Source organism: Nomascus leucogenys, chromosome 6 (assembly GCF_006542625.1).
Source record: "Nomascus leucogenys isolate Asia chromosome 6, Asia_NLE_v1, whole genome shotgun sequence".
NCBI lineage: Eukaryota > Metazoa > Chordata > Mammalia > Primates > Hylobatidae > Nomascus > Nomascus leucogenys.
In genome coordinates this window covers 87,154,808-87,167,883 of record NC_044386.1, presented here as the reverse complement: position 1 = coordinate 87,167,883, position 13,076 = coordinate 87,154,808, and positions in this window count along the sequence as shown.

Here is a 13,076-nt window from a genome sequence, read left to right as displayed (position 1 = left end):
CAAGACTCCGTCTCAATAAATAAATAAATAAAAACAACAACAAAAAAGAACTCTACAATTTGAGTCCAAAAGTGGCTGCATTTTGATGTCTAGGGGTCGCCGTCCTGCGGGAAGAGGATGTGCAGCGCCGGTTTCTGCTGGAGGGGCCAGTTTACTTACACCAGGCAGAGAGCCATCTCTGTGCCGCCCCACCCCAAGAGCTCCAAGTCTGGGCCAGGAGAACTGAGTTCCTGTCCTAATTCTGCCATTTACTAGCTCTGCTGATCAACTTTTTTCTTTGGGAGCCCGTTTGCCCATCTTTCAGACGGGGCAACAGTTCCTGTCTTGCCCACTTTAAGGGAACGCTGTGACGTTCCAAGGGGCTGATGGGTGTAACTGGTTAAATCCCGCAACCAAGACAGTGGTCTTGGGGCTCCTGTCCCTCCTCCCCATTTCCCGCTGCCTCAGGAATCCTTCGACCTGGCTTAAATAGAGAAGAGAGGCCAGCGGCGGCGGGAGGGGCAGGGACCTTGTGCCCTGCGCAGCGCTAGAGACACGAAGCTCCAGGCTGGCTTTCCAGCCCTCCCGCCCACTCAAGAGTCCTGCGGCGCGCCCTGCGGAGTGGAAGGACTCGCCGCGTGCGGACGCGTAAGGGAGGCGCCTGGAGTGCAGAGGGGGAAGAGGGGAAACGCCGGGACTCTGGAAAGCAGGCTGCGTGGCGTCCACTTCCAACGCGCGTTTTAAAGGCACTGTGGGCGCGAGGGGGCGCAGAGGCTGGGGCCCTCCTCCGCGGAGCCGCCGCCCTCTGGTGGCGGCGTGCAAAAGTTACAGCAGCCCGCTCTGCCCCGGCTCCCCGCGCAGGGGTTGAGGGACTGGGTTGCCACTCACATATATTCTAAGCCAGGGGCCCTTAGGGAGCTCTCAACTGAGACCTGAAACCGGCCCGAAGGGGAAGCCTGACATGGGGGAGCCAGGACTGGGACCTGGGACTCCGGCTGCACCCCCAATTGACGCTTACAACACCACAATTACGGTCATTGTGAATGCAAAAGGCCCCAGACAGTTAAGATTTCATTCAGGCCATTGCAATAGGGAGAATGAGGAGCATCTCAAAGGGGACTGGGGTTTAAGAGAGGCAGGTAAACAATGGAGTCATCAGCGAGTCCTAGGGAATAGTTTAAGAAAGGATGGAGATCCGTATTTCCTTGGGATGCTAGCGTAAGGTGGTCCTTTGTGGCTAGCTCTTTCCTTGGAACTTAAAGAGGTTAGAGAACTTTACCGTCGCTGCCTTCTGGAGGCACAGGGCTCAGATAAAGTTCAACATTGTCATAGTAAATGGTGCATGATGCAGGACAGCCATTTAAGAGGTAAGGGAAGTGAGCCCTAGATCACCCAACTGCGAATTTTTGTGACTGAAGCAAGATTCCAACCTGCAGACACCAAGACAGCAAAAAGTCCCCAATATGAAGTGCAGAGTTCCCTTGGAGAGTAAGATCAGAAGCTCAGGATGAGTTCGGCCAACAGCGGAAATGACCTCCTCGAAGACGTGGAATCAACCTACGTCTCCATCAACAGATGATTGGATAAATAAAATATGGTCTGTATACCCAATGGAATCGTGTTCAGACACAAAAATGAATGAAATTGTGTCTTCTGCAGCAGCATGGATGGAACTGGAGGTTGTTATCTTAGGTGAAACAAGTCAGACACAGAAAGACAAATACTCATATTCTCACTCATAAGTGGGAACTAAATAATGTATACACATGGGTGTGAGTATGAATGATAGTGGACGCAGAGAAGGGGATGTGGGGATGGATAATGAGAATTCACTTAATGGGTACAATGTATGTTATTTGGGTGATGGATACCCTAAAAGCCTGACATCACCACTACGAATTCTGTGCATATAACAAAAATATACTTGTATCCCATAAATTTATACCAATCCAAAAATAAATAAATGGAAAGAAATTACCTGCTCCACAGCTTGTTTGATAGAACATATTGGAGAAGCATTGGGATTACCCAGATTACCCCAGGTATAGGGGAAGGGGGCTGTGAAGTTACAGTGAAGACGCCCTAGTCAAGCCTCGGGAAGGGCCAGAAATGAGGCAGGTCTGGGATTCACCTGCTGTGTCTGTCTCTCTTTCAGCCAGTCAGTCGGTCTATCTCTGTCTCCAGGATACCCACTGTTATCTCTTCCACCAATCTCCATTCCCCAACTTCAACTGACATCTGGCCTCCTACAACCACCCTGGTCCCTGAATCTACTCAACCTTCCAGCCATAGAGCTCACTTTTTTTTTTTTTTTTTTTGAGATAGAGCCTCACTCTGTTCCCCAGGCTGGAGTGCAGTGGCACAATCTCGCCTCACTGCAACCTCCACCTTCCGGGCTCAAGCAATTCTCCTGCCTCAGTCTCCCGAGTAGCTGGGACTACAGGCACATGCGTCCACACCTTGCTGATTTTTGTATTTTTAGTAAAGATGGGTTTTCACCATATTGGCCAGGCTGGTCTTGAACTCCTGACCTCAAGTGATCCACCTGCCTCAGCCTCCTAAAGTGCTGAGATTACAGGTGTGAGCTACCGCACCCAGCCACAGAACCCACTTGTAACTGCAGCTTTCTACAGTATCTTTTAAGGTCCCTCTCAAAAGAGTTCATGCCAGGGCATGAGTCAGCGGCTGCAGCCAGCCTATTCCCTCCCTGGCCTCTGGGTCCTGGGTTGTGTGGGGTGGGATGAGTGGGCTTTCATAATCTGCTTTTCACAGAGGATGGGGCAGGACAGCTGCCCCTAGAAGTGTCAGGAGCGGCTGCATCGAGGCGGTCCAAGGCTAAATTTTGGAAGGCAAGACTAGACACGTCATCATCTCCAAGCACTTAAGCCCACTCATGGGTCCTGAGCTGCTTCTTCAGGAGGCTGTAGACTGAAGAGGGTGGTCCGAATGGCTAGAGAAGCAGCAGCTAGAGTGACAAGCCTGGATAGCAGCCCCAGAAGTGTCTCTGGCCTGGCCCATGGACCCAATTGTCCAGCCTCCTTGTCAACCATCTTCTTTCTCGGCATAAGTGTTCATGCCCTAGGCCAACAGTAGGCAGACTGCAGGCTGCAAAGCTAAATCTGGTCCCTCACCACTGGTTTCTGCTTGGTCTGAGAGCTAAGAATGGCTTTTATATTCTTAAACAATTGGAAAAAGTTGAAAGAAGAGTAATATATTGGCCAGGCATTGTGGCTCACGCCTGTAATCCTAGTTGGGAGGCCGAGGCAGGTGGATCACCTGAGGTCAGTAGTTCCAGACCAGCCTGGCCAACATGGCAAAACCCTGTCTCTACTAAAAATACAAAAATTAGCTAGGCGTGGTGGTGTGTGCCTGTCATTCCAGCTATTCAGGAGGCTGAGGCAGGAGAATCACTTGAACTCAGGAGGCAGAGATTGCAGTAAGCTGAGATTGCGCCACTGCACTCCAGCCTGGGCAACAGAGCAAGACTCCGTCTCAAAAAAAAAAAGAAAAAAGAGAGAGTAATACGTCAGGACACATGAAAACTGTATGGAATTCAAATTTCAATGTTTATAAGTAAAGTTTTATTGGAATACAGCTATGCTCATGTATTTATGTGCTGTCTTTGGCTGTTTTCACACTGCAGTGGTACAGTTTAATGGTTTCAACAGAGACTGCAAAGTCTACAATATTCACTGTCTGGACCTTAACAGAAACAGTTTTTGGACCCTTGGGCAGTCCTTGCTTGATGCCTCTAGCTATAGATCCTTGCTGGGCATGGGGCCTGCTCCAAGAGGCCAGTTGTCAATCCAGATGGCTTTTCTCCAGGGAAAGGAGACACTGGCAGTAATGATGTGAAAGGCTGACCCACTGAGCAGTGATACTTCTCACGGGAAATGAGTCAGTTGGCTTCCTGATCTATAGGTCAGCCTCTCTTAGTTTAAATGTCCCTCTCCTGAGTCTGACCAACTCAGGGGCTGTGTCAGCAGGGATCTTTGGTTACAGGTGACAGAAACCCAATTTGGACAATCTAATGGAAACAAGAAATGTGTTAAGAAGGCCCTGGCATGTGTCCCGGAACCCATGCTGAGCATGCAGCGGGACCTCAGAGGTGTGTTGAGTCCTTGCTCAGACAGCCTGGTCTGCCCACTCTTGCAGTGCCCTCTGCACACCCACTGCTAAGGCCTTCTGCAGGCTGCACCTCTCACCATCAGGCCCTGAGGAGAGACCATCTGACCCACGTTCAAACATGCTGGAAAAAGGAGGCTCTGATTGGCATGTTCAGGTACCCACCCCTAGCAATGCACTGTGCCCACCTTCCCACTGAACAAAACGGCTTCTGGCAACCAGGGCAGCAGAAGCGGGGACAGTGGAGGCAGGTGAGCCGCAGAGCTGGAGTGAATGTGCTGATGGTGCTTCTCGGGGGTGTCTTTCCCCTCTCTGCTCAAGCCCTTCTGCCCTCAATGCCCTTTTCCCAACCCTCACCCCTTTACCAGACTGGCTCTTCCCGTCCTTTAAGACTCAAGTGGGCTGCCACCTTCTCCTGGAAGCACCTCCTCACCCTCCCCACCCCTGTCAAGGCCCCTCCTTTGGCCGACTCCCATCCCTGGCTGCTCACCCTGGCTCCTGAGTTACTTGAAGACTCAGACCACGTTTTATCCTCAGGGCCTGGAACACAGAGGAGACTCAGTGAATGTTTCACGGATGAATTGATTCTGAGGGCTTGGATCCAGTAGTGGGGACAATTCTTCAGGAGGAGATCCCAGGACTTCCTCTCCAACATTTCTCACATGACACACAGTAGCAGGGGGGTTAAGAGCCCCTGTCTCAGTCTCTGTTCCACCATATACTAGTTGGGCAAGTCACTTACGTTTCCTAACCTTAGTTTCCTCATCTGTAAAATGGGCATAGTATTTTTTTTTTTTTTTTTTTTTTTTTGGAGACAGTATCTTACTCTGTCACCCAGGCTGGAGTGCAGTGGTGGGATCACAGCTCACTTCAATCTCGACCTCCTGGGCTCAAAGGATCCTCCTGCCTCAGGCTCCCCAGCAGCTGCAATTATAGGAGTGTATGCCACCATGCCCAGTTAATTTTTTTTATTTGTTGTAGAGACAAGGTCTGACCATGTTGCCAGGCTGGTCTCAAGCAATCCTCCCACCCCAGCCTCCCAAAGTTCTGGGATTACAGGTGTGAGCCACCGCACCTTGCCAATAGGAATACCATCTACCAGTATCTACTTCAAAGGGCTGTTGTAAGGGTTAAATGAGATACTGCTTGACACAAATCCTGGGACACTACAAGTACTGATTTATTATTATTATTACTATTAATCATCATATGTTCCCTCACTTTCCAGCAGCACTCCCACTGACCCCAGTGACATGCAGAGACCAGGAAGCCCCTCCCAGCCCTTCAAGAACCATAAAACAATTACTCCCCGTCTCTACTAAAAATACAAAAAAAAATTAGCCAGGTGGGGTGGTGGGCGCCTGTGGTCCCAGCTACTTGGGAGGCTGAGGCAGGAGAATGGCGTGAACCCAGGAGGCAGAGGTTGCAGTGAGCCGAGGTCGTGCCACTGCACTCCAGCCTGGGTGACAGAGTGAGACTCCGTCTCAAAAAAAAAAAAAAAAAAAAAAATTACTAATCCCTCAATAAAACAGAGGCTTAGAGTTTAGCTTCACTGGATTTCTCTACCAAGGTAGCATCAGCCTATATTTTTAAATTTTGGAAAATCTAATGAGGAAAAATATTAAACAATTCAACACATTTTACCTTTTCAAGTGTTTTTTTCTTATTAATATTAAATGTAGTTCTAACCACACTATATCTGCATATGTGCATTCTCCTGTCCATCAGTATCATTAAATCATGGCTGTTACATTGTCATAGATAGTGTCGAATACATCATTTCTCAACTTTTCAGGGAAGGAATGTTAAAGGATAATTTCAAAAAAGATTATGATTCTCATGCAGATTTAAAATATACATGTGTTCTGGATTTTATTTAACTCATTATTAACGAGGGACCCAGTAGGAGGCTACAACCAGTTCAAAAGAGAATGCAAAGAACAGACACACATACAGATCGGGAAGATTGAAATGCATATGCAAATGGAGACAAAACTGGCTTCTTCCACAGTGCGGGAGGCAAGTGCATTGAGCATCCACTGGCTTCAAGTGATCCTCTCACCTTGCCCTCCCAAAGTGCTGGGATTACAGGCTTGAACCACCATGGCTGGCCTTGTGATTTTTTTTTTTTTTTTTTTTTTTTTTTTTAGACACAGTCTCACTCTGTTGCCCAGGCTGAAGTGCAGTGATGTGATCTCGGCTCACTGCAAGCTCCACCTGCTGGGTTCAAGCAATTCTCCTGTCTCAGCCTTCCCAGTAGCTAGAACTACAGGCATGTGCCATTCCTACACTCCTCCCGTCCCACCCCCTAGCTAATTTTTATATTTTTAGTAGAGACTGACCTCAGGTGATCCACTCGCCTTGACCTCCCAACGTGCTGGGATTCCAGGGGTGAGCTACCGCACCTGGCTATGAATTTTAAAATAAGAAAGAAGATGGCCGTTTTACATACTGCACATTGAGACTCAGCATGCAATCTTCCTGAAAGTTACTCAAAGACACTCTGCAACTGTCTGAAACATAAGTTGAAAATCAAGAATTTAAGGAAATACAGTATGGCTGATGGTCTTTTTTCAAAGATGACCATATCAGCATATACATATGCATGTACATGTGTATACATGCACACACATGTGTACATATATGGGCACCCGCACATGCTCATCTTACAAAGTGATCTTGACACACTTCCATGGAACTTGGGCAGAACTTTGTCACTGTCCCAACCAACAGGATGCAGCAGAAGTGACACTGAATGATTTCTGAGGCTAGGTCATAAAAGGCAATGGCTTCCACCTGGCTCGCTCTCTCTAGATGCTTGCCTTTGGAACTCAGCCACTATGTTGTGAGGGAGGCCAGGCACACCAGATGCCATGTGTGGGTGTTCTGGTCAATAGCCCCAGCCAGACCTCCAGCTGAGTGACAGCCAGCACCAACTTCAGGTAAGCAAGGCTTCAGATGATTCTAGACAAGCTAGAGGCTCAACTTCGGAGTTTTACTGCTGAGGCCTCAGACATTTCACATCTCCTTTGGAGGAGAGATAAGCCATCCCTGTTATACCTTGTCTAAACTGTAATGCACAGAAAGAGCAAGAGGTAATAAATGATTATTGTTTTAAGCATTAAGCTTTAGGATAATTAATTTTTATTTTTATTTTATTTTATGTTTTTTGAGACAGAGTCTCACTCTGTCACCCAGGCTGTAGTGCAGTGGTGCGGTCTCGGCTCACTACAACCTCTGCCTCCCGTGTTTAAGCAATTCTCCTGTTTCAGCCTCCCACGTAGCTGGGATTACAGGCATGTGCCACCACACCCAGCTGATTTTTGTATTTTTAGTAGAGACAGGGTTTCACCATGTTGGCCAGGCTGGTCTTGAACTCCTGATCTCAGGTGATCCACTTGCCTCGGGCTGCCAAGGTGCTAAGATTACAGGCATGAGCTGCTGCACCTGGCCTACTTTATTTTTTGAAACAGTCTCACTCTGTCACCCAGGCAGGAGTGCAGTGGCGCAATCTTGGCTCATTGCAACCTCTGCTTTCCGGGTTCAAGCAATTCTCCACCTCAGCCTCCCAAGTAGCTGGGACTACAGGCACACACCACCTTGCCTGGCTAATTTTTGTGTTTTTAGTAGAGAGGGGGTTTCACCATGTTGGCCAGGCTGGTCTCCAACTCCTGGCCTCAAGTGATTGGCCTGCCTCGGCCTCTCCTAAAGTGCTGGGATTATAGGCATGAGCCATTGCACCTGGCCACTGTTTGGGGATAATTTGTTTTACAGCCATAGTAAGTGGAGCCTGCAGGAAATGTGGAAACCACTTAAACACAGAGTATCAAATAAATAATTATAAACATGGCTAAAATTTGGATCCCAAATTTAAAACCAATTTTTTGCAAAAAGACGACCTATATCATTTTTAAAAAGAGATGTGTAATAACCTAGGCCTCTAATGAAGAGATATGGAAGGAGGGCCTGAAAAACTTCTCACTTTATATTGGAAGGGAGGCAAACACGGTGGATTTATTTTCAGTCTGATAGAGAAACATGGTGTGTTAGGCTGTTCTTGCATTGTGTAAAGAAACACCTGAGACTGGGTAATTTATAAAGAAAAGAGGTTTAAATGGCTCATGGTTCTACAGACTGTACAGGAAGCCTGGTGCTAGGCATCTGTTTGGCTTCTGGGAAGGTCTCAGGAAACTTTTACTCATGGGAGATGGCAAAGGGAGAGCTGGTGTTTCACATGGCAGAGCACGAGCAAGAGAGAGTGTGGGGAGGTGCCACACTTTACAACAACCAGATCTCATGAGAACTCACTATCTCCGGGAAAGCATCAAGGGATTTGCCCCCATGACTCAAACACCTCCCACCAGACCCCACCTCCAACACTGGGGATTACATCTCAACATGAGATTTGGAGGGGAAGTCCAAACTATACTACATGGGTTCAGAAAAGTTTTTAAAAATCTTCAAGGTGTTGGCAGAATTAAAACAATAGGCTATATACTTTTCAAATTACAGAAGATAAAAACAAATCATCAGTACAGGCACAGTGGTGCACCTGTACTCCTAGCTATTCAGGAAGCTGAGACTGGAGAATCATTTGAGACCAGGAGTTCAAGTCCAGCCTGGCAACATAGCGAGACCATGATTCTAAAAAATACATCATCAGCCGGGCACGGTGGCTCATGCCTGTAATCCCAGCACTTTGGGAGTCTGAGGCAGGTGGATCACAAGGTCAGGAGTTCAAGACCAGCCTGGCCAAGATGGTGAAACCCTGTCTCTACTAAAAATACAAAAATTGCAGGGCGCGGTGGCAGGCGCCTGTAATCCCAGCTACTCGGGAGGCTGAGGCAGGAGAATCGCTTGAACCCAGGAGGCAGAGGTTGCAGTGAGCTGAGATCGCTCCACTGCACTCCAACCTGGGCAACAGAGTGAGATTCTGTTTTAAAAAAAAAAAGCCTGGTGCACTGGCTCACGCTTGTAATCCCAGCACTTTGGGAGGCCGAAGTGGGCGGATCATCAGGTCAGGAGTTCGAGACCAGCCTGGCCAACACAGTGAAACCCCATCTCTACTAAAAATACAAAAATTAGCTGGGCATGGTGGTGGGCGCCTGTAATCCCAGCTACTTGGGAGGCTGAGGCAGGAGAATCGCTTGAACCCGGGAGGTGGAGGTTGCAGTGAGCCGAGATTGTGCCACTGCACTCCAGCCTGGGCAACAGAGCTAGACTCCATCTTAAATAAATAAATAAATAAATAATACACCATCATGCAATCTTGCATATCACAGAAGGCAAAAACAAAGACAAATATGAAAAGAGAAGGCATAAACCAAAATAAAAGAAATAAAATCAAACATGCCAGAATAAAAATAAATGCACGATACTAAAAGCCAAAGACCCTCAAACTGGGTTAATACGATTTAATTACTACAATGTATCTATATTACTGTGTATCAGATATTTTGAAATAAAACCACACTCTTTCCATCTGTAGGGTCCCTGCATTAGGCAAGCGTGCCTTCTAAGCCACCTCCTCATCAATCCTGCCCTGCTCCCTGCTCATAGGTACTGAGTGCCACAGTGTCCCCACAGACACAGGCAGAGACAGTCTAATGGAAGGGGTGAGGGTGGACAGAAGTGACTGCCTCAGAAAACCATACTTGAGTGTTAGGAGTGTGCTGCCCATTTGCTGGTGAGTGCAGCCCTGTACAGTGAATGAGGGCCTAAGCTTCTCCCTGCAAGCTTCCTGTCTGCAGGTTCTGGGCCACTTTAAAGGGCAAAGTATGCACAGGCCTCCTACCACGTGACTTCACTCAGCCCCACTGGCAGGTTATTAGGGAAAATTCCATCTTGGACTCTGGCCAACAATTGACCACTAAGTTTTCTGAATGGTTCTCAGTTTTTGTCCTTTTCTATGTCTCAATAGCTTTCGAATTTAAGTTGGAACATGGCACATCAAGGAAATTTGGTCTGTGGTCATCTTAACTCTTGAAATCCTATTATCTGTCCTTTGTAACAGAAGCTTTAAAGAAAAAAATGTGTCTATTAAGGCCAGGTGTGGTGGCTCACACCTATAATCCCAACACTCTGGGAGGCCAAGGTGGGAGGATCACTTGAAGCCAGGAGGTTGATGTTATAGTGTTGCCTAGGCCACAGAGCAAGAACCTATCTCTACAAATAAATAAATAAATAAATAAGATTTAAAAATCAGGTGCTATGCTAGGCGCTGGTGATACAGGAGATAGAAATTACTTAGGCAGATCGTGAGGGTGAGTCCTTGGCAGAAATTCCCTTTTAACAAAAAGCAGCCCCCAAATCATTGCTTTTCTAACAAAGAGCAGCCTGAAAAATTGAGCTGCAAACAGATAAGCAAGCTGGAAGCTTGCACAGGTGAATGCCAGCAGCTGTGCCAATAGAAAAGGGCTACCTGAGGGCCAGGTATGTTCAACATGTAGGCTTCAACTTCCCTTTTGTCACCATGTGTACAGTAAAGGAACAGGTAACATGGTGCCGGCCAGGTAGAAAGCTAATCTGCATAATAAAAGATTAGGGTGGGGGTGGCCAGACTTTTACACACTATGCAAATAGCATACCTAGTCCTAACCACTTTTTCATGCCTTATGCAAATGGCACACCTGGTCCAAGCACTCTTTCATGCTGTATGTAAATCAGACACTACCTTCTCAAGCTCATCTATAAAACCCCTGCATTTCACTGTGGACTGGAAACCTGTTCAGGACCCCTCTCCCTGTAGGAGAAAGGTTTTCTCTTTCTTTTGCCTTTTTTTTTTTTTTTTTGAAATGGAGTCTCACTTTGTCACCAGACTGAAGTGCAGTGGCATGATCTCAGCTCACTACAACCTCCACCTCCCGTGTTCAAGTGATTCTCCTGCCTCACACTGTAGCTGGCACTACAGTCATGCACCACCACACCCAGCTAATTTTTGTATTTTTAGTAGAGACGGGATTTCGTCATGTTGGCCAGGATGGTTTCGATCTCTTGACTTCATGATCCACCCACCTCGGCTTCCCAAAGTGCTGGGATTACAGGTGTGAGCCACCATGCCTGGCCTCCTTCTCCTATTAAACCTCCACTCTTAACCTCACTCCTTGTGTGTCCATGTCCTTGATTTCCCTGGCACGAGACAATGAACCTCGGGTATCCCCCCAGACGAATGATGCCACTTCATTGGGAGTACAGCAATGAATAAAGTCTGGCCCCTCACAGCTGGGCTCATGGTCTGGGAGGCGGCGGGGCAAGCAAACAAGTAAACTAACTCTAAACAAGGCAGAAGAAAATCAGCACTATAGGCATCTGAGTGGGAAGAACAGGGAGGAGGGAGCAATTAATGAGGGTGAAGGAATGAGAGAAACCTTTATGGCGGGTTTTCAGGGCCTCACTCTAAGCCCACAACAGTGAACTATCAATGGAGGCAACAGCCCGTGCACCAAAGTGCTGTAAGCACTTGGAGCCTGGGTCACCCAGGGGCAGCTCGGCCCCTCTGCGGGAAAGGGACCCTCCCTCCCCTGGGGCAGGGAGACTGTGACCCTTGGCAAGGGTGTGGGGAGGGGACAGATAACGGGCCAGATTGGCCCCAGTGGGTGAAATGTTGCTACTGATCAGAGGTGTGAGTTGTAGGCACTTTCTCAGTCCCAGGTTGGATGGGGGAAGGAAAAAGATAAGGGGGTGCCAGCTCCAGGAAATGAGGGTGGGGGTCTCAGCTAAAAGGGGAGGAGAGAACGAGCATTTATTGAGTGCCTCAGGTGCCTGGCATCACAGAAACATTATCTAATGTTTGTAACTGCAAATTTTTTCTTTTCTTTTCTTTTCTTTTTTTTTTTGAGACAAAGTCTTGCTCTTGTCCCCCAGGCTGGGGTGCAGTGGCACAATCTTGGCTCACTGCAGCCTCTGCCTCCTAGGTTCAGGTAATTCTCAGCTTCTGGAGTAGCTGGGATTACAGGTGTGCACCACGACACTGGCTAATTTTTGTATTTTAGTAGAGACAGGGTTTTGCCATGTTGGCCAGGCTGGTCTCGAACTTCTGACCTCAAGTGATCCTCCTGCCTTGGCCTCCCAAAGTGCTAGGATTACAGATGTGAGCCACGGCACCCAAACTAACTGCAAATATGTATTGAGCATCTACTATGTGTCAGATACTGTTTCAGGCACTAGGAATACAGTGGGGAGCAAAACAAAAGTCCTGCTCCTCCTCAGGCACAAATACTTTACATAATTTCAGTGATAAATACTTATCAACAGTATTAAGTACTGTAAAGAAAAATAAATGGAAAAAGAATGAAAGGAGGTACATTAGTCCATTTCACAGTGCTATAAAGAACTACCTGAGGCCAGACACGGTGACTCATGCCTGTAATCTTAGCACTTTGGGAGGCTGAGGTGGGTGGATCACTTGAGGTCAGGAGATCAAGACCAGCTTGGCCAACATGGTGAAACCCCATCTCTACTAAAAATACAAAAATTAGCCAAGCATGGTGGTGGGTGCCTGTAATCCTAGCTACTCAGGAGGCTGAGGCAGAAGAATCACTTGAACCCAGAAGGTGGAGGTTGTAGTGAGCCAAGACTGCACCACTGCACTCCAGCTTGGGCGACAGAGGGAAACTCTGTCTCAAAACAAAACAAAACAAAACTATCTGAAACTGGATAATTTGTGAAGAAAAGAAGTTTTACTGACTCACAGTTCTGCAGGCTTAACAGGAAGCAAGACTGGAAGGCCTCAGGAAACTTTCAATCCTGGTGGAAGGCGAAGGGGAAGCAAGCACATCTGACCACGGTAGAGCAGGAGAGAGAGCGAGAGCAAAGGGGGAAATGCCACACACTTTCAAACAACCAGATCTCATGAGAACTGACTCACTATTAGAAGAATAACAGGCCGGGCGCGGTGGCTCATGCTTGTAATCCCAGCACTTTGGGAGGCCGAGGCAGGTGGATTACGAGGTCAGGAGATCGAGACCATGGTG